General features: G+C 46.6%; 1 protein-coding gene across 1 annotated transcript in view; it reads right to left on the bottom strand.

The window, feature by feature from the left end:
- LOC135915170 (uncharacterized) overlaps window positions 1–20154 on the bottom strand; it is a 70136-nt gene that overhangs the window by 7851 nt on the left and 42131 nt on the right. The window lies entirely within an intron of this gene.

Below are 20154 nucleotides of genomic sequence, written 5' to 3'. Positions count from 1 at the left end.
GGCGGCAAACAATGATAAAAACGAGACAGTACAAGAAAACATAGGACAGCGCGCTGAGTTGTGTTTTCCTGTTTTGGCCCGTTTGAGCCCTGTTTGTCTCTAAAACAAAAGCAATCAACCTTACTTTCTGGTATTATTGCATCTAGCCATGTTTGCCCCTCAAACATAAGCCTATTACCTTAACTCAGTGTCTTATTAAGCGCATCCTTGTTTGCCTCTAAAACATGAACAGTTTACCTTACCGTGTGGGGTTACTGCATCACATCATGGCGTTAAAGAACGGGGCTTGACCCAAACTCTTTCTTAATAAAGTCGAGGTACACGTCGCCGCTCGTGGAAGTACTGAGCTTTATTGCTAATGTACACAGATGTTCCTTCTTTGTGTTCGCAATCATCACCCGCTCCAGTTAAAAAGCGTGAAAATGAACAGCCATGGACTGCTCATGCATTGAGAGCTGTGGCCAGTGAGGCCAACGTCGACTGTCACGGACGCGTTGTAGTGCTTTTCGAGTGGTTTTCCTCTAGTGTGGTCGTACCTATACACCTTATTCTGGCTAGCATCATAGAAAGGTATCCAACTTCTACGTAGCAGGTGATGGCAGAAATACTCACGAGTCCTTTTTTTTCAGACTTCCGTGCATTCGTCTGGAGACTGAGGCTTCAAACATCCGCAATGTATTAACGACTGCTTTGACTGAGCACTATACTGCCACTGGGTACCTAGACAACAGCATGCAATTCGTCGTGAAGCAACCGGCGAGGTAGTTGAAGGAGCTCCGGTGGAGGGAAACGTTAGAGCAACAACCCGAGAACAACAGTGCAGTGACAGGGTCAGTGAAGGACCAAACACTCTACAAAGCACATGTGGTGTTTCATCCTTCATTGGTATTGCTACTGAGCTCTTGTTTTTAAACCGTTGCTCAAACATCTAGCCCAACTTCGCACTCTTCTTCGTTGCACAGCATTTCGATCGCTACAGCTTTTAAATCGAAGCTTCCTTTGCCTCTTCCATCGACTTTTCCGCTGCTGCTGTCGCTGTCTTGGACGCCGCATCAGAAGGTGGTTGAGAGCACGCGGTAGGAGTGCAGGAGAGAACAATAGGCGATGTCAGAAAGCATGCTCCGTCTAGGGCAAGTATTGTCACAATGCCCTCTCGAGCATCATGGGAGTCATCACAATGCCTTCTGCCCGGAAAAGCATTGCGGAGACTGCAGTGTTTGCCTCTGTGTACACGCGCCACAGTCCGGAGAGGGAGCAGAGAGAGGAAGCAGAGAATGGGTAGAACCAGAATGTTCTGCCCATTCAGAGAACGAAACGAGTGGACAACTTTGACACTCTTCGCTCGTGGCAGCTCACCGACCCGACGTGGGAGAGGGGCAATGCGACGTCAGAAAGCATGCGCGGTGGTCGACGGAAACGTGCATGGAAAGGCTGTACCACTACATGTGGCAGCAGCTGAGTTATGGTGCGGAACGCTTCCGATGTTATTGAAAAATAAACATTGCGCGAATTTGCCCTGTAGGGAATTGACGCAGGGCGTACAGATGCAAATCCGCCGTAAAGGTTCACGGCGTCAAGACTATATACACTGCGCATGCGGTCGCCCAACAAATCAAATCTTCGGTACCCGACGCAGTATCTTAGTGGCAATGACGTTGCTGGAACCGGCAGGTTCCAACCCGACCTCAGCGGCCGCGCTTCGACGGAGGCTAAATTCAAGAACGCTCGTGTACTTAGATATAGATGCATGTTACAAGATCCTGGGTGGTCCAAATAAATCGGAGTTCCCGACTACGGCGTACCTGAAAATAAGATTGTCCTACTGGAGCGGACAATCTGCTTGGCGTGCAGGAGTTTTTTCTGTCTCATAATCGTACAGAAATAAATATTATAAAAGTCAAATAGTGCGTTCAAGAATGGCAAGGTAAACAAACAGCGAAGACTGTACGATTCCTATTCGATGTTTCCAATATTCAGACACCACTGTAAAAACCTATCCCCAAGCTTGACACGCGTATGACGCGTCTTCTAACTCTCCTCAAGACTGGCCGCGGCTGCGCATCTGGAAGGTAATATGCGGTGGGTGCAATTGATCAACCGAGTCGAAATGGCTTCTGGCTTCGAGCGCGCAACGTCCTCGCGTGCCTATAGCGTTCGCGTATAATCTCAAGTTTCGGATAACGCGTTGAAGCTACAGAAGCAGCACGAAGCGTTCGCTCGCTACAGCCGCTCTTCATCGCACCAGCGTTCTGACAGCGAGTGTCCACGATCTGTGCGCGCACGGCACCGTGATTTTTAACGCAAGCGTCACTGGCCACCCGGCGGAATCGCCGGTGTTTGTCTGAAGCCGCGAAGCGAGCGAATGAGGAAGGCGCTTGGGCCAACGGGCCGGTTCCGGTTTGCCTGCAAATTTCGTCTGCACATTTAATTAACACTATGGGCAACGACAACGCGGTAATTTGGGGATGTAAATTGTTAAGCGTCCTTCGTACTCTTTAATCTAACACTTTTAACACAAAGTCTGACACGCGCAAGTCTGAAATTGCGCTGCTGAGATGTTTGCTGTTAATGAATAACGGCAGTATAAGTGAGCACAGTGTGAGTGAGGAGGATGTGAGTGAGGATGTGAGTGGACGGTGAGTGAGGATGTGTTGAGCTGCAGTTGAGCTGCAACGCAGCTCAACACATCCCCAACATTGTCGTCCACACGAACCGTCGAGCAGCGTGTCGTGTTCTCCCAACAGGTGACCGCTTCAACTCCGTGCGCGATAACCCGCATCTGTGCACGGCAACCTATACACCCCCTAACAAATGTGAGTCGGAGGGAATTAACGGACTGCAAGAAGCCTAACCGGGAAAGCTGATAGCGAAGTGGCCTATGTTAGACGTACAGGGAGGCTACACACCTTATCCCTAAGATACTGCAACCTGGCTGCTATGCCACAAAAGATTCACTGGTTATATTAAAGTGAAAGTTAAAATACGCGACATCGGGGGTGTATTCTCGGTCAATCAATTTCGGGAAGTAAACATTTTCGTTTGATCTCGCGACGCTAACTGCCAACGTGTCAGTGCCTATTGGGTGCAGCGTTTCTGGCACTGTTCCAAGCACGCGGTCTTAGCGCAGCGCCAGGCAAGCTATCGTCCAAAAACCCTGGCACATCATCTTCTGATCCCTTGATATCTAATGACATGTAACTGATCGTGTCCCTATAAGTGAGCTACCAAGAACATCATAGAACATCGCCGTCAAAAGCTATAGGGTGTTTTCGCTGCAGTGTGATTATATTATGTCCACACATAAGCTTGGTTGCTCGCTTGGTCCTCAGTGAAGTGGACCCACCAAACATGGGGGGATAGGCTCAGAATCGGGTGTTAGCAGGGGCCAAGAAAATAATTTTCAGGAACTCACCCAGTAGACCTGCGTGCTTGTTCGCTTGTTGTTGCCTATCGAGCTTGTGGCTCCTACCCACTATGGGCCGAGAAACAGGTGGATTATTCCAATTTAACTTAAAAATAACATTTCAATACTTCAATGCACATAGTGCTGCAGAAGGTGCAATTATCTGTTAAAATAAAATTAATAATAGCAGGAAGAATGGATAATCATTCATTGAAAAACTACGAGGGCACCTAAGCGTTTCTTATGAGTTTTGAATGCGAAGACATTATTGCCCAATTGAGTGCGGCTTAGCCGTCCTTCGAGTTGTGCGCGGCGAGTAATGTTTTCGAGCTTTGCTGGGGAACATGTTATCGAGTTTTGCGATTCAATTTGTGAGGGTGTTTTTTTACAGCGAAGGTGCTTATGGGGACTTTGCGCCGTCCTTGTCGGAGTTTGCTAAAACTATCATCATCAGCAATGGCTCGAACATCGTCGTCTTCTTCCGCAGCTTAAACCACAGGTAGCTCCTTGGCGCCTCTCGTACGCTCATCACGCGAAGCACTCAAAATCGAAAATTAGGTGAGAATGGTGAAACAAAAGACTTACAATATCGATTGCTTACGAAGTTTGACTTGCATGGTGTAACAGTTGGAGTAATTAGCATAGCCTCACTGTTCGACCATCTTCACGGACTGGAAGGGGCAGTGATTGTGTGCGTGTGTGTGTGTGTGTGTGTGTGTGTGTGTGTGTGTGTGTGTGTGTGTGTGCGGGGTGTGTTTGTGTGTGTGTTTGTGCGGTGTGTGTGTGTGTGTGTGTGTGTGTGTGTGTGTGTGTGTGTGTGTGTGTGTGTGTGTGTGTGTGTGTGTGTGTGTGTGTGTGTGTGTGTGTGTGCGTGCGCGCAATTTCTACGTTAGCATGTTGGCTGTAGACTGGAATCATTTGGGCGATATTGCTGGTAACTCCAGGACGCCGCATGGCACCGACGCCCGGTGGCGACGAGAGACCGAGGAAGCAGCAGCGGCCACCAAGGCCGGCAGGCGTGCGCAACGGCTAAGCCCAATGAGTGGGAGAGAGAGAGAAAGAGACCCGGACCACGTGCCGGCTTGCGAGAGCGAGACGGTGGCATAACGCAACTGCCTGGCTGGCGACAACCCGTCTCGCACGGCGGCATCGCGTCGACGCGGATCTGCTCCGTCGAGGCGCTCTGCTGACGTCTAACCCTCACGCAACAGCTGGCGCGCTCGTGCTCAGCAGGTGTTCCGATTCGCCCGCTCTTTTCCATTCAAGCGCGCTCTTGACGTGGCGTCGCAACCTATGGTACTTTAGGTGCCGTTTCGCTGCTATTGACGTCGACTTTTTTCGCTCCATGGGCCATTTTATGCTTTCGCACCAAAATTACACAAAGAAAGAAAAGAAATTCATTTTTTAACATTTTTAGAGTTCATAAAAAAATTCTTGGACTGCCGAGCACACATCCTTGTGGCTGCTTGCTTATATATTCCCGACGCTCGAGTATATATCTCTCGAGAGAGAGAGATAAACTTTATTAAATGAAGAATCAGAATAATCGCCAATGCTCAGAGCCCCTAGTCCAGGGCTCCGCTGGCTCTTGCCATCTTCTCAGCTCTCTGGATCAGCTTGAGCTCGTCGTCCAGAGCCGACAGTTAGACAGACAGAGCTAAACAGCAGTGCCTCCCAATGATCGCTCGTGGTGTTCGTGTCGGCGTGTTCTATGTTGTGTAGCGTGCACTCCCACGTAATATAATATAGGGCTGTGGGCAGTGGCGTTGCCACTGCCCACAGCTTTCGGAGACGAATGTACCGTAGTACCCTATATGGTACCGTAATATACCACAGTACCGTCTATGGAAGTTTCCTTAGGGGCACTGTGCCGTCATGAGAATGACGGTATATGTGGCTTGTGTTGGCTGATTTTCTAAGAGGCTTCTAAAACAGGGATATGGCTACACAAATGACGCGTTCTTAAAGTAAAATCTTCATAAAATGTTTTCAATCACGCATATTATATCTGTGCTCACCTAAAATGCATGAGCAAGCGAAGAACAGCAAGAAGAGACGACAAACTATTTCAAAGCGAGCGCGAATCTTGTCATATCTCCCCCAGCTTTAGCGTCCCGCTGATCCTTTTTACGTATCATATAATTGTACATGCAATAGCAAGTTCTCACAGTTAAAGAAAACATGTTTTTCAGCAATAAAGTTAAATCAGCTTTTTACATACGTGCTGTTTTAGTAGAAAATAAATCATTCTGACAGACAGAACGGTGCTTGCCAGGCACGTCTTCAAAGTGTCCTCGCTCTCCGAGACCGATTCCAATCCGAAGTCACAATATACCGGCGTTCCCATGCATACTGCAGCACAGCAGCGCCAGATTTACCTCTAAGTAATATGGTGACAAACTCTACGACTGACACGCAGCGAATTTCTATTTGTTCTCAAAGATTGGCTCATACCAACTACGAGAGATTAGCCAACAAGCAGGCGGTTTAGCCAGGGTTCTTATTAAACTCGTAAGGGAAATAATACTTAGCATATCAAGGTGTAATTTTTCAAATTTTTCTTGCACAGATAAAAAAAACATTTTGACAGAACCGAGCTTTGTAGTCTTTGTAAGCGATGGCTTGCGCATTGTGACAAAAGATGCTTTATATATTCCTCATCAACAACAACAACAACATACAGTAGGATGAGTCACGCGCAGCGAATTTCTTGTTGTCAAAGATTGGCTCATAACCACGAAGGGAGATTAGACAAGAAGCAGACGGTTTTGCGAGTGTTCCTATTAAGATCGTAACCGAAATAAAACTTAGCATATCAAGGCGTAATTTCTGGGACGCAAGTGCTCCCTAATTGTTTTCTTAGTTGACCTTTAGAAAATGCGCGCGCTCACTCATAATTAAATTGTTGCCACGCGACGCGCCTGCCGCGCCAAGCATCTCAAGTGCTGGCTTGCACGAGCTTATTGCGCCTTTTCAGGGCATGCGTCCATGGTGTAATGATAACAGCATCAATCCTGTCTGCTGGGGAGCCAAGATTCCAAGCCGACCATTGAACGTTTTTATTTATTTACTAATGTTTTCGCATTCTTCGGGTATTTCATGTACGTTCCGGGGGCCAAGTATCTATGTTTGCACGCGTACTAACCGTTTTCCTGCATACCTGGGTCACTGGGCAGTCCGTGTTCGACTGGTTAGCGCATCTGGCTGCTGCTCGGAGGGAAGAAGGTTCGAAACTAACCATCGGAACGATTTGGGTCACCGGGTGTCGGGAAATGTGCACATGCGTGCCACTCTTCAACGAGCCTTTCTCACGCCAACATGGGTCGCCAGCATTGGCTATGTGTCACTCTGTCCGTTCTGGCCTTCGATAAACCTATTCGACGTCAATGGGTCACTGGCACTGGATATGTGCCAGTAGGTGTGCCCAGCTTCTCTATGGACGTCCTTGGCGTTAACTTGGGTAATTAGGTGTGTCCCGCTGGGCATGATGTGCCACTCCACGATGACGAAAAAGAACCATGAAATTTCTCCTATGCTGAGCGGAATCGAACCCTTGTTACGGGGTACCTCAAGGACAGCAACACGACAGACGAGCAGGCTGCACCACGAATTCACTCGGTATATATTCTACAGTTAAATGAACGCCCTTCACCTAAAGCTTTATCGAGCTGCACCACGAATGCACTGAGTATGTGCCGCTGAGTGTGAGCCAATCGAGGAAACAATTATCAGCGCTCGTATGCACCGGTTCGCCACGCCCCTCGTCTCGGAAGCCACGCGGGGGCTTCTCGAGTGCGCCCCTAAATGGCGCCTTGCATCGAGAAAGAAGTGCGAGAGGGGAGTCGGATTGGTCCGTGATCTCTGAGGCCGCCCGCAGGCTTCATTGCGGCTGCGCTAGATGGCGCCGAGTGTTCTGACGCAAGCGCGAAAGAGGAGTCCCGCTGCAGTACACGCCTCATACGTAACTCGTTTCGACGTTGGCGATACGTTGTGTCGATATATCGATTCAATAGTGAACTCATTAACGCCGACAGTCATCGTGAGATGGGTTCCGCTAAGGTTTTTTTGGGTTCAAGTTAGGCTCGGGTTCAGGCACGTTCAAAAAATATCAATTCGAATTCTCGCTCAGTTCCGGCTAAAGTTCGGTTCATGTATTATCTCGTTCGAATTCAGACGCCCTCCCTCCCCTATTCCTCAACCGCATACACTTGCGCACCAAAGTGTACCGTATAAGGACCTGCTGCGGCTGGCCGAGACATTCAGTTTCAACCCACGCTGTGCTTTTTTGTCACGGGGTGGCTCCTTTTGATCTGATATATGATACGATATGCGCCTTACGGAGCTCCCGCCACACTCGACTGCAATATTGCCTCGGCTGAGGATTGAAATTGGATTATGATTATCTCGAATTACGTGGAAATGAAAAAAACGAGGGTGCATCAAAAGCAGGTCTGCCTCCAAATTTGCCATTTCAACGGTTGCTCCTGAATTCGCTAACGAAAAAAATCTGAGGGAATGTTTAGGAAACATGTTTGGGAAACTAAAGAGAGAAGCACACCACGTTAGTTTAGAAAAGAAGTGCAGGACTTATAACAAAAAAGTTGCTTTTTATTTATGAAGTGCCTGCAGTGATTTATTGCTCACGGCCAACGCCGCGGACGCCGACGCCGACGACACCAGCTTTTCTGCGACACGAGCTCCTTAACGCTATCGCGTTAAAAACTCGAAAACCTAATTGGAATTTCAAAACGAAGTTCTCTTGACACAAAAGTTCTGCAAGCGCATGGTAAATGCAAAGCAACTTGGAAAGTTAAAAATAGTGCGCTAAACACGTGCAGTGGAAACAGCTTAGGTGCTATCTCTGTAAATGGCACGATAGCTAGTGACCCTTCTGTAAATGCTGAAAGCTTCAGCAGTTACTTTGCAACAATGACTTCTGCTCTGACTGCAAGCAATCCATATAATTTGCAATCAAGCGCTACATTATTAACAGTCCTATTTCTTCCTTGCTTCAACCTACTGATCCACAGAAGGTTAATAAGGTAATCCTCTTAAAAAAGTATTCATCAACTAGTATAGACTCCGTTACTGTGTCCTTGCTAAAACATTACTCGATTTGGGTATGTGGCCCCTTGCCTCATATTATTAACGAAACGTTCCTCTCAGGCAGGTTTCTGGAGCAACTTCAAATTTCTAAAGTTGTACCAGTGTTTAAAAAAGCAGATATGATGGATATGTAGAATTACCCGCAATATCCATGTTTTCCTTTCTCCAAAGTTTTTGAGAAAGTACTGCTGGCTAATTTAGAAAAGTTCTTCGTAGTACACAAGATGTACGTAATATAGCACTACGGATATATAAGAGGAGAGTTGACAGACACTGCGCTAATTAACATCGTGGAAAAAACAAACGCGACCATTGAAAGAAGATCATTAACTATGGGCGCTTTCATGGACCTAACTAAGGCTTTCTTATCTTCTTGATCACGATATATAGCTAAAATAAACTTGCCAAATATGGCATTCCTGCCGCACGCTTAAGCTTCACCAGCACATATTTGGAAAACTGTCAGAAATATGTAGTGGTTACAAACATGGCGGCTTCACTAGCAATTACTAGCAGCGGAATATACCAGGGATCTATATTAGGCATTTTCCTTTTTCTGGCATATATCAACGCTCTACCCGACTATCTTTCAGAGGACTGCATCTTATACGCAGAGGATATTAATATTTTCTGCACAGTCAAAGCGAAAACAAAACTTTACAGAAGAGGTAATAATGTTTTGAGAAAACTGTCGCAATGGTGTCTTCTAGCGAACATAGCGACAAGCAACTGCGTAGCTTTCGCCGCAAAAACCACCCGATTAAAGAACTATAGATATTTAAACTTTAACAGCTGTCCGTTGCAAAGGGTTAATGAGGCTAAATTCTTTAGGACCTTAGCTTGACGGGAACTACAATTGCATAAACACATCCAAGAAATTGCACTCACTGTCTACAAGTAAACCCAAATACTTTATAAATTAAGACTTTCTTTAGGTGGAGACAATTGGTACGCTCTATATTAGCTTCATACATTCATATATACTGTATGCAACTACTCTTTACGGACTCACGTACCGTACCACCTTATCGGCTATCATTGTTGCACAAAGTACTGCGCTTTGAGCTATGATTTACCTATAATTATTATTCAGTTATCCAGTTAGATCCGCGTACCCCATGCTCAACATCATCATCATCAGCCTGGTTACGCCCACTACGGGGCAAAGCCCTCTCCCATACATCTCCAACTAGCCCGGTCATGTACTAATTGTGGCCATGTTGTCCCAGCAAACTTCTTAATCTCATCCGCCCACCTAACTATCTGCAGCAGGCCCTACTACGCTTCCCTTCCCTTAGAATCCATTCCGCAACCCTTAATGACCATCGGTTATCTTCCATCCTCATTACATGTCTTGCCCATGCCCATTTCTTTTTCTTGATTTCAACTAAGATGTCATTGACTCGCGTTTGTTCCCTCACCCAATCTGCTCTTTTCTTATCCCTTAACGTTACGCCCATCATTCTTCTTTCCATAGCTCGTTGCGTCGTCCTCAATTTAGGTGGAACCCTTCTCGTAAGACTCCAGGTTTCTGCCCCGTACGTGAGTACTCCTAAGACACAGCTGTTATACAATTTTCTCTTGAGAGATAATGGCAACCTGCCATTCATGATCTGAGAATGCCTGCCAAACGCACCCCAGCCCATTCTTATTCTTCTGATTATTTCAGTCTCATGATCCGGATCCGCAGTCACTACCTTTCCTAAGTAGGTGTATTCCCTTACCACTTCCAGTGCCTTGCTACCTATCGTAAGCCACTGTTCTCTTCCGAGACTGTTAAACATTACTTTGGTTTTCTGCTGAATAATTTTAGACCCACCTTTCTGCTTTGCCTCTCCAGGTCAGTGAGCATGCATTGCAATTGGTCCCCTGAGTTACTAAGCAAGGCAATATCGTCAGCGAATCGCAAGTTACTAAGGTATTCTCCATTAACTCTTATCCCCAATTCTTCCCAATCCAGGTCTCTATTAATACCTCCTGTAAACATGCTGTGAATTGCATTGGAGAGATCGTATCTCCCTGCCTGACGCCTTTCTTTATTGGGATTTTGTTGCTTTCTTTATGGAGGACTACGGTGGCTGTGGAGCCGCTATAAATATCTTTCAGTATTTTTACACACGACTCGTCTACACCATGATTCCGCAATGCCTCCATGACTGCTCAGGTCTCTACTGAATCAAACTCTTCGTCGTGATCAATGAAAGCTCTATATAACGGTTCGTTATATTCCTCACATTTCTCTATCACCTATTTGATAGTGTGAATATGGTCTATTGTTAAGTAGCCTCAACAGTATGCTCAACATACTACCCTTGAAAGATAGCAATAACATTACCAAGTTATGCACAGAAATTATTTGTTCCCTTCTGTACCAATTACTTATCTGAAAATTGAATACTCATGCTAGTTTTACCGAACAATTATACTAATTAAGGCTCATTTTTCTTTTCACAGCTTCGGAATTAACAACACTTGTTTATCATTTACAAACCTAATCATGGCTCTTTCATGCTTGCATCACTCATCTAAGGAAAATGCAATAGATTTGTACTGTCGCCAACGTTTTCTTTTTTTGTATTCACGCGCTCTTACGTTTATATAGAAGCATAAACCATAGGGACCCCCTTTACAACTCATACGAGAGCTACGGGGTAGTACCTTTATTTAATACCCAACATGTAACCCTTCATGCAATAAGGAACTAGTAAAGAAAGGCCTTTTGAAAAACTATTCCTGTTTAGTTAGAAACATAACGCTTACCTCCAGATTTTCTGATGGAAAAAGTTCTGGCAAGCAGGGGCGGGCAAGGCTTGTCAGATCTCGCAGGTAACTTTTTAGTGGAGAGCATCTCACAAACTGCCTCTGGATATAGGCTTCATGTTACCTCTCTTAGGACCAGTTCTGCATTATTCTTTCCCTTTATTAGCTTTATACGAAAGATCTGAGATCACACACATTTTATGAGAGTTTTGCGAGACTCTCTAAATGCGATGATGTCCATGCTATGCTACACAAATAAACTGGTAGCTCTAGTATGCGTGGTCATGCTATTTCCAAGCTTGTAACATGTGTTAGTGCCTGAGGCGCTTACAATTTTTTTTATCTTGTCAACTTTTTCCCTTTCTGTGCTGTTTTTTTATTTTGTAATAGGCGGCCCTGAAGAGGCCCACCTTCCAAATTCGCTTAACTTACAACAAATGTATCGTAGCGAGAGAGAGGGGAGAGACAGAGGAAAGGGGAAATGCAGGGAGTTTAACCAGAGGTGAAGATCCGGTTTGCTACGCAACGCTGGGGAAAGAGGGGAGCGGGAGGTAAAGTGATAACAAAGTAGAGATAAAGAAAGAAAGGAGCACAGACACAGTCACATTTGGTCACTGCCGCCGCACGCTGTCAACGCACAGCACAGTAGCACTTGCAGCACTGTGAACATCTGTTCATGCTACAGCCGCTTGTCCGATTCTGTAGCCCTTAAAAACTGCAACACTGCCCTCGTCGCCCTCTGCTGCGATAGCTTCTAATGGCTGCCTTTTAAAATAAGTTCCTCTGTTAGAGGTATTCGGTCTAAGCGCCCTATCGCGTTTGCGAGCGATCGTATCTGTAAATTATAGCGAGGACAGTCACAGAGAAGGTGTTGAAGAGTCTCCTCGTTACCACAGTTATCACACGAAGCGTCGTCGGCCCATCCTGAAAGCAAAAGACTTGGTGAATGCCACCCCTAGCCATATTCGACAAAGCAGGGTAGCTTCGCGATGGCAGAGTCCAGCTGAAATGCAAAGGTGTATAGAATTCTAGGTTGTGCAGTCGGTTGTTTTGAAAACTTCCTGCATTCAACAAGTAAAACGTTATTTCACGGCTGATCATTCGAAGTTTTCTTGTGGCATCTGTCCTTGATAATGGTATCGGCTCCTCTCCGTCGCCTTGAAGAGCCGACCGAGCAGCGTTATCGGCGTGTTCGTTTCCTGTGACGCCGCAGTGACTTGGAAGCCACTGAAATGTCCCGTGGTGTCCCTTCTCAGTCAAGGTATAGATTACTTCTCTAATCTCGAATACCAGTTGTTCGTGTGGTCCACGCCACAGGGCTGATTGCAAAGACTGCAGTGCTGCCTTCGAGTCACTGAATATTGACCATCTTCGAGGTTGCTCTTAGCTGACGAGACAAAGTGCAGCATGAAGAGCTGCACGTTCCGCAGCCATCGGTGTCGTTGGGTGACCTGTCTTGAAACTGATGGTGGTGGCTTTCGCTGGGAAAACCACGGCTCCAGAGGTACACTGGAGAGTTGCCGATCCATCAGTACAAATATGTACGTGGTCGCCGTACCTCTCGTGCGAAAGGAGCAGAGTTAGTTGTTTAAGGGCAGGTGATGACAGCTCAGATTTTTCCATAATTCCTGGAATGGTGAGGTGCACTGCAGGTCGAGCCAAACACCATGGAGGAATCGGTGGCTTAGTTGCGGGGGTGAAGCCTGATGGAAGGCAGGTGTAATAATCCGAAATTGTGGTACAAAATGATGCCTGCGGCCTTTCTGACGGTAGTGTTGCCAGATGGTGGGAACGGGCACGAGCAACGTGCCTAATGTGCACTCTCAAAACTTCACCGCAATGTGTGTTTGTATGGGTTGGTCTTGGGCGATCGCAATAGTCGCTACTGTCCATGTGCATTTTGGTAAACCAAGACAAACTCCGAGAGCCCGAGCTTGAATAGGCTGTAGAGCACGAATATTTGTCTGGCAAGTGTTGGTCAGTGCGGGCAAACTATCTCAAGAAGCCCAGAAGAAGAGCCCTGTACAATTCCAACATTGCATGCACTGACATTACCTAAGTATTTCCGCTCAAAAACTTGACAAGCTGGGAGATTGCTGTCAGACGCTGTTTCAAGTAGGTCACGTGTGGGCTCCATGAGAGATCTCTATTGATGATTATTCCAAAAAATATGTGAGTCTTCTCGTAAGAAATTATCTGGCCATTTATAGAGATGGCGCAGGGTGCCATTGGTTTGCGAGTGAATGCCATCAGTGCAAATTTGTCTGACGAGATTTCAAGACCTTGGTTGCTGAGGTATATAGCTGTCAGAGCAGCAGCTTTTTTGAAGTCTTGAACGTATCTGAGGAAGTGTCACACCTGAAGTACATATACATATGTCGTCTGCGTACATTGATATCTTGATCGCTGCTGGCAGATGATCAATGAGACCAATGAGTGTGAGGTTAACTAGGGTAGGGCTTAGTACACCGCCTTGAGGAACACCTCGGTAGGTGTAGTGTCGTGCGGTCTTACCATCGCCGGTACACACACAGAAAGGTCTCATAAAAAGGTAATGAGAAATCCATTGGAAAACTCGACCACCTAGTCCAACAATCTCAAGAGCGTCGAGGATAGCCTCGTGAGATACGTTATCGTATGCCCCCTTGACATCCAAGAATAAAGCTGCAGATAATCTTTTGCGTGACTTTTGATGCTGGACATACGTAGCGAGACCAACAGCACTGTCTACTAATCAGCGATCTCAGCGAAAACCAGCCATGCAATTTGGTAACAGGCTGTAGTGTTCCAGGTACCACTTCAAGCGCGCAAGGGTCTTTTCCATTATCTTTCCCACACAGCTGGCCAGCGCTATTGGGTGGTTATGAGGTGAGTTGAACTGGGTACTTGCCTTGCTTCAGGAGAGGGACCAGGCGGCTTGTCTTCCATTCTTCGGGTATTATGCCGTCTTTCCAAGATACGTTCTATAGTTGTAACAGTTCTCTCCGTGCGCCATCACTCGAGTTGTTCAAGGCACGGTAGGATATTCCATCTGGTCCCGGGGATGAAGAACGCCTGCATAGAGCAAGAGCCGCTTCTAGTTTTTCCATTATGAAAGGATCATCCATGCGGCAGTCACGTGAAACAGGGATGTTACTGGGGGCTGGAAAGCCTGCACCGGTTGCTTGGCCAGCGATCATTGCACAAAAGTCTTCTGCAACATCAGCATCCAGTCGCCTCTGGAAGAGCGCCGGCGCTTTCAATGGGAAGCGTTGTTCAGGGAGGGAACGCAGAACACGTATGGTTCTCCAAATGTGGGAAAGTGGCTTTCGGGGGTCTAGCGATTGGCAAAACATTGTCCAACGTCGAGATGCCAATCTATCCATGCGACGTTGGATTTTCTTTTGTTGTTGTCTGGCTGTCCTAAGGTCTTCGACGGATTTTGTACGCCGGTAACGCCGCTCCGCACGACTACGGAGCGCACGAAGTCGGTCCAACTCTATACCCAGTTCCGTGTGCTTCGACGAAACCGTGACCAAGCGCGTGGCGTCTCGTATAGCTGACTTGATTGTTTCCTCTAATCCAGAGGACAAGCCCTCCCGACAAGCATCTTCCATGGTGGAAGTAAAATTAGTCCAGTCAATTAATCGAATGGTGCTCCGTTGGAAGGACCTGGACATCCCTTTGATGACAAGGTACGCGGAAATGGGATCACTTCCGTGTGTTTCGATATCCGAAAACCATTTAACACATATTGTGAAAGACCTGGAGACGATAGATAGGTCAAGACAGCTGTCATAATTCACGCCTCGTATAAACGTTGCGCTGCCGTCATTCAGGAGTGACAGGCCGTGGTTGCAGGCGAAGCTTGCAAGTCTTTGCCCTCTTGCATTTGTCCTTCTGCTTCCCCATGCCATATGGTGCGCATTAAAATCTCCGATGATGACATATGGAGCAGGGCACCCCGACAAGATGTTCATTAATCTTTTGGGATCAAAATTACTTGAAGGCGATATATAAACGCCTACAAGTGTAAACATGAGTTTGCCCTTTTTTATTGTTAGGCAAACATGTTGATTGTCATCATGAGGCGGAATCGGCTGGCAAATATAGGTCAGTTCTGGACGAATAAAAACGATGACTCGGCTGCATGCCTCAGTTGTTTCTGACATAGCACCTTCGTATCCCGATAATCTGGTTGGTTATGACACGTTAGGCTGACATATGACAATGATTGGGAACAAATTAGTACATACATACATACATACATACATACATACATACATACATACATACATACATACATACATACATACATACATACATACATACATACATACATACATACATACATACATACATACATACATACATACATACATACATACATACATACATACATACATACATACATACATACATACATACATACATACATACATACATACATACATACATACATACATACATACATACATACATACATACATACATACATACATACATACATACATACATACATACATACATACATACATACATACATACATACATACATACATACATACATACATACATACATACATACATACATACATACATACATACACTGATGAAAGTCTGAAAGGCGTGACCTTAGTCCGCTTGCGTTCCTTTAGGGTGATTGACGCTGCCTTGACTTCTTTTCAAAAGGTTGGGCGATTGTTGGCCATGACTCTACTCGAGAGACTCAAGCACTGGGCTTAAGGCGTCCAGGGGCGCTATACCGCAAAACTATTCCAAACGTTTCTATTCCATTTCTGCTATGAGCCCTCCGCGATTGGTAAAAAAATTTTTTTGACCACCCCCACTCCACCTGTCTGTCACACGACGTCACGAAAACCGCGATACCTCCCCATCTGATATGATGTCTACACGCTGATTATGCACGATTTCACCGAAAAAAGAAAAACAGTTATTTCTGATTCGACGCCTTTTCGCCATTAGCCACCGGCTATTGGTAAAAAGTTTTCGGGCTGCACACGCTTCACCTGCCTGTCACGCGACGTCACAAAACCGCGAAAACTCACCGCGTCAATGTGACGTGTACGCATCAGAGGTGCATTATTATGCCGAACAAAACTAACATTTCTTCTGAATAGCCGCACGCTGCCCCGTTCTGAAAGGAATAAAAGATGACTGCCGCCGATCGCTCACGCGCTGGCTACTCGCACCTGCCGGAGAGCATGGGTTTATTTGCGTATAGTAATCTTCTTGCGTGGCCGTGTAACGTTTTCGAGCACTTTCAGCACGTTAATGACCTCATTCTCCCAACTCTTCTTTGCTGAGGATCTGTTTTAGCGTTATTCTTAAGCTTCCGTAGCATGCCGCCGCAATGTTCGACCAGCCACCGCAAGCTAAGTAAGGGAAAGCGGACCAATCGCAGACGCCGGCACCACCCTCTTCATCCGGCTATCTATTTTAAGCGCACTGGCTCTACCCCATCGAGTCCCTCTCCACTTGAGCGTTCTCCTCGCCTCTTGTCAGCCGATTCGATACGACAATTCACTCAGTGTAGGCAAGGTTATTCGTTTTTCAAGCAAAAAAAAAGTGACCTCCTATGAACGAGGAGAGCGTTTGATTGGTCTGTTCAGACAACCCTGTGGTCGACCGCCCGGTGCTTGCGTCGGTGGTTACGCAAATTTGACGTCAGGAGATTGGAATAAAAACATATTGGAATAGTTTTACTCTTAGGGCCCCAGTACTTTCCGTGCACTTCGAGCAGGCGTTGTTCCAAGGTTCGACAGAATCACTCGAATGGCATGGCATCTATGAGGGAACGCACCAATGAAATGATTTATCGATCTGCTTCGGACGTGTCATCAGCGGAGGAGTAGCCCCCGAGCGGCTTTGACAATCTGTGGTTCTGTGGGAAGTTGCTAGCTCGGAAGCGCAGGCCATTCTTCCTAAGAAAGGTTGTTTTCAGCTGACTTTCTTGTGCTGTTCAGCCCCTTTATGGCCTGATTGGAGAATTTCGGTGCTACACTGGAGGAACCCCTCTCCTATCGTGTCTCTGCCTTTCTTGAGGAGGTTCGGCGACGCCGACGGCGGGTCGTTTCAGCAGCTTCCCTGTGAGTCGAATTGTTCCTAACCATTTGCTTGAGAACAGTGACCTCTTTCTTGATGCGAGGGTAGTCCCTAGACGAGGCAGCATGGCAACCATTACAGTTGCCGCACTTTAGGACAGTAGCCCGGCACGTGTCCCGCGCGTGAGGTTCAGCACACCGACTTTGACGTGAGATGGTAGGCGATCTCCTTTGAAAATCAGCTTGACGCAGCGGGACGTTAAAAGGCGGCTCACACGCGTGATGTCACCATCCTCACATGTTGGTTTGACGAGGATAGGAAAGTCCGAGTTGGGAATGGCGACATCAATGTCGTAAATTACACCTGCTGTGGATGCATCATCCATCAGGATTTAGGAACGCACGTTGATGCGCCCCAGCTCCGAGATTTGCTTCAATTTCTCGAGTGCACTCCCATTCGAAACATCGATTGCGATGACATTTTTTCGTGTATTTATCCGAATGTCCTTCATTTCAATCGGCACGACCCCTTTAAAGAAAATAGATAGTTCTTGCCTGTTTAACAGTCGGAGGTTGCCTGAGGGTTCCTCGGGTACGAACAAGATGGCGTGAGGCCAGCGTTCAGGCCTTGACTTCAGAGTTGCGGTGCTCATTTGCGCTGATGTATTCGCGTTGACAGTCCTCCTTTTGGCCCTCTTTCTGAGGACTTTGATGAAGCTATTATCCGACCAGTCTTCATTCGACACGGAGTACAGCTCAGTGTCCACGGTGTCACTGAGCATGCTTTCTCTCTTCCTCGTGAAGGTCGGCCTTGATGCCCTCTGGCCAGGAGGGACTCTGAAAGGCCATGGCCACAAGACCGGGAGCCGAGGCACAAGGAAATTCCGAAGATTTCGCCAGAAACCTGAGAACGCAGATAGAAGCGCTCTACCAAGAAGACACTTCCTCGTCGTGCTCTCGTGGCGAGAATTCGCCTTGACAAGAGGGAGGAGAAAAGCTTCGGGAGTTTACTGAGTAAGCCGCTCCCCGCTGATAGTCTCGTATATATTTTTAACATCGCAGGCATAAGAAAATAAATTCTGGGGTTTTGCATGCCAAAACCACAATTTGATTATGAGTCGCGCCGTAGTGGGGGGACTCCGGGAATTTCGACCACCTGGGAATATTTAATGCGCCCCCAAAGCCCGGGACACGGGCGCTTTTTGCATTTCGCCGCCCATCGATATACTGCCGCCGCGGTCGGAATTTGATCCCGCGGACTCCTGCTTTGCGACGCAGCACCTTAGTCCGCTAAGCCACCACGTCGGGTGTGGGCACACAGGGCTGTGTGATAGCGTTCAACATACAAGAGCGAAACGCGGGCTGTAGAATAAGCCGTATATTGTCGCTTTCTGATCATTTTTGAAACTATGCCGTTTTTCAACATGCGCCTAAGGCACAATATCGAATCATAAGGCACAATATCGCATCAGTTAGAACTCGAACTACTGACTTCGTTGCCGGCAGCAGAAGGCCTATCCAATCAATCAATGCAGCGCTTCTAATTAAAAAGTGCGAAGGAGGAAAATTTGAAAGCTTATTACGCCAAGACATAATAAAAAGATAACAATGTGCATGAAGACAGCAGTACATATAAGAAAACTTAGTACAACAGTCAAAATAATGAAAGAAGCTTCACAAAAGGTTAGTATAATTTAACTTAAGTATACAAAGAACAAAAGCATAGCCATAAATATAAAAACACCCACTCAATGGTATGTTATCAGAATAGAAAGTTATCGGTTATTGAATTAAACGAAAAATCAAAACTTCTATATTTTTTTTCAGTCTGAAAGCTGTGAAAATTATGAAGGCAACACAGAATTACAAAGCATAATCATATGCACTAGTTATCACACATTTGCGCAAGAATGGGCTGGGGCAATGTGATTCACTGCATCAAACAATTAAATATGACGTGGTATACCATTTCGTTTGTACAAGTTATCAAAACGAAATGAATTTTCAGCGGGGGAACCAGCAATACCCTTAGTATCTGGGTGGCTGTCTTGAGCAAAGGCACCGTTTCCGATTTGCGACATGCACACATACACAACCTTTTATTGCTTATAAAAAAACTTGGTGCACCATTTTTCAAACCGTACGGAACTGCAAACTCGTTAGGTTCCCGCTGGCGCCCAAGTGGTCGTCAGTCGCGGACGTCGTCGAGACTGATGTAGCGCCTCACGCTACGCCAGCAGTCGTCGTTGAGGTCGTCCAGCTGCGTAGACCCGTCCTCTCTCGGGTGACACGTGACTCTCTCCCTCACGACGCCCGTGATTCGCATGAAGTCGTCAAGGCCTTGACGCCTTGACGACTTGACGACTTCGCCTTGACGGCAGGGAGGCGATAAAGTTTGGCTGTTTATTGAGTAAGGCGCATCTCGCTTCTAGTCTCGCATATATTTTTAACATCGAAGGCATAAAGAAACAAATTAAATTCTGGCGTTTTACGTGCCAAACCCATGATTTGATTACGAGGCACGCCGTAGTGGGGGCACTCCGGCGATTTCGGCCACCTGGAGATCTTAAACATGACCCCAATGAAAGGGACATGGGTACTTTTGCATTACTCCGTCGATCTAAATGCTGCCGCCGAGGCCGGGATTTGATCCCTCAACCTCTTGCTTTGCAGCGCAGCACCATAGCTAGCTAATCCACCAAAAGGGGGGGGAGGGCGCACAGCGGAGGATGACTGTGATAGCCTTCAACATTCCAGAGCAAAGTGAGGGTTGTAGAGGAAGCCGTATGTTGTTTGTTTTCGGATTAATTGTGAAACTATGCAGCTTTTCATATTGCGCCT

Source organism: Dermacentor albipictus, chromosome 8 (genome assembly GCF_038994185.2).
Source record: "Dermacentor albipictus isolate Rhodes 1998 colony chromosome 8, USDA_Dalb.pri_finalv2, whole genome shotgun sequence".
Classification (NCBI taxonomy): domain Eukaryota; kingdom Metazoa; phylum Arthropoda; class Arachnida; order Ixodida; family Ixodidae; genus Dermacentor; species Dermacentor albipictus.
Note: the sequence above shows the minus strand (reverse complement) of the source record. Positions and strands in the feature narration are given on the sequence as shown.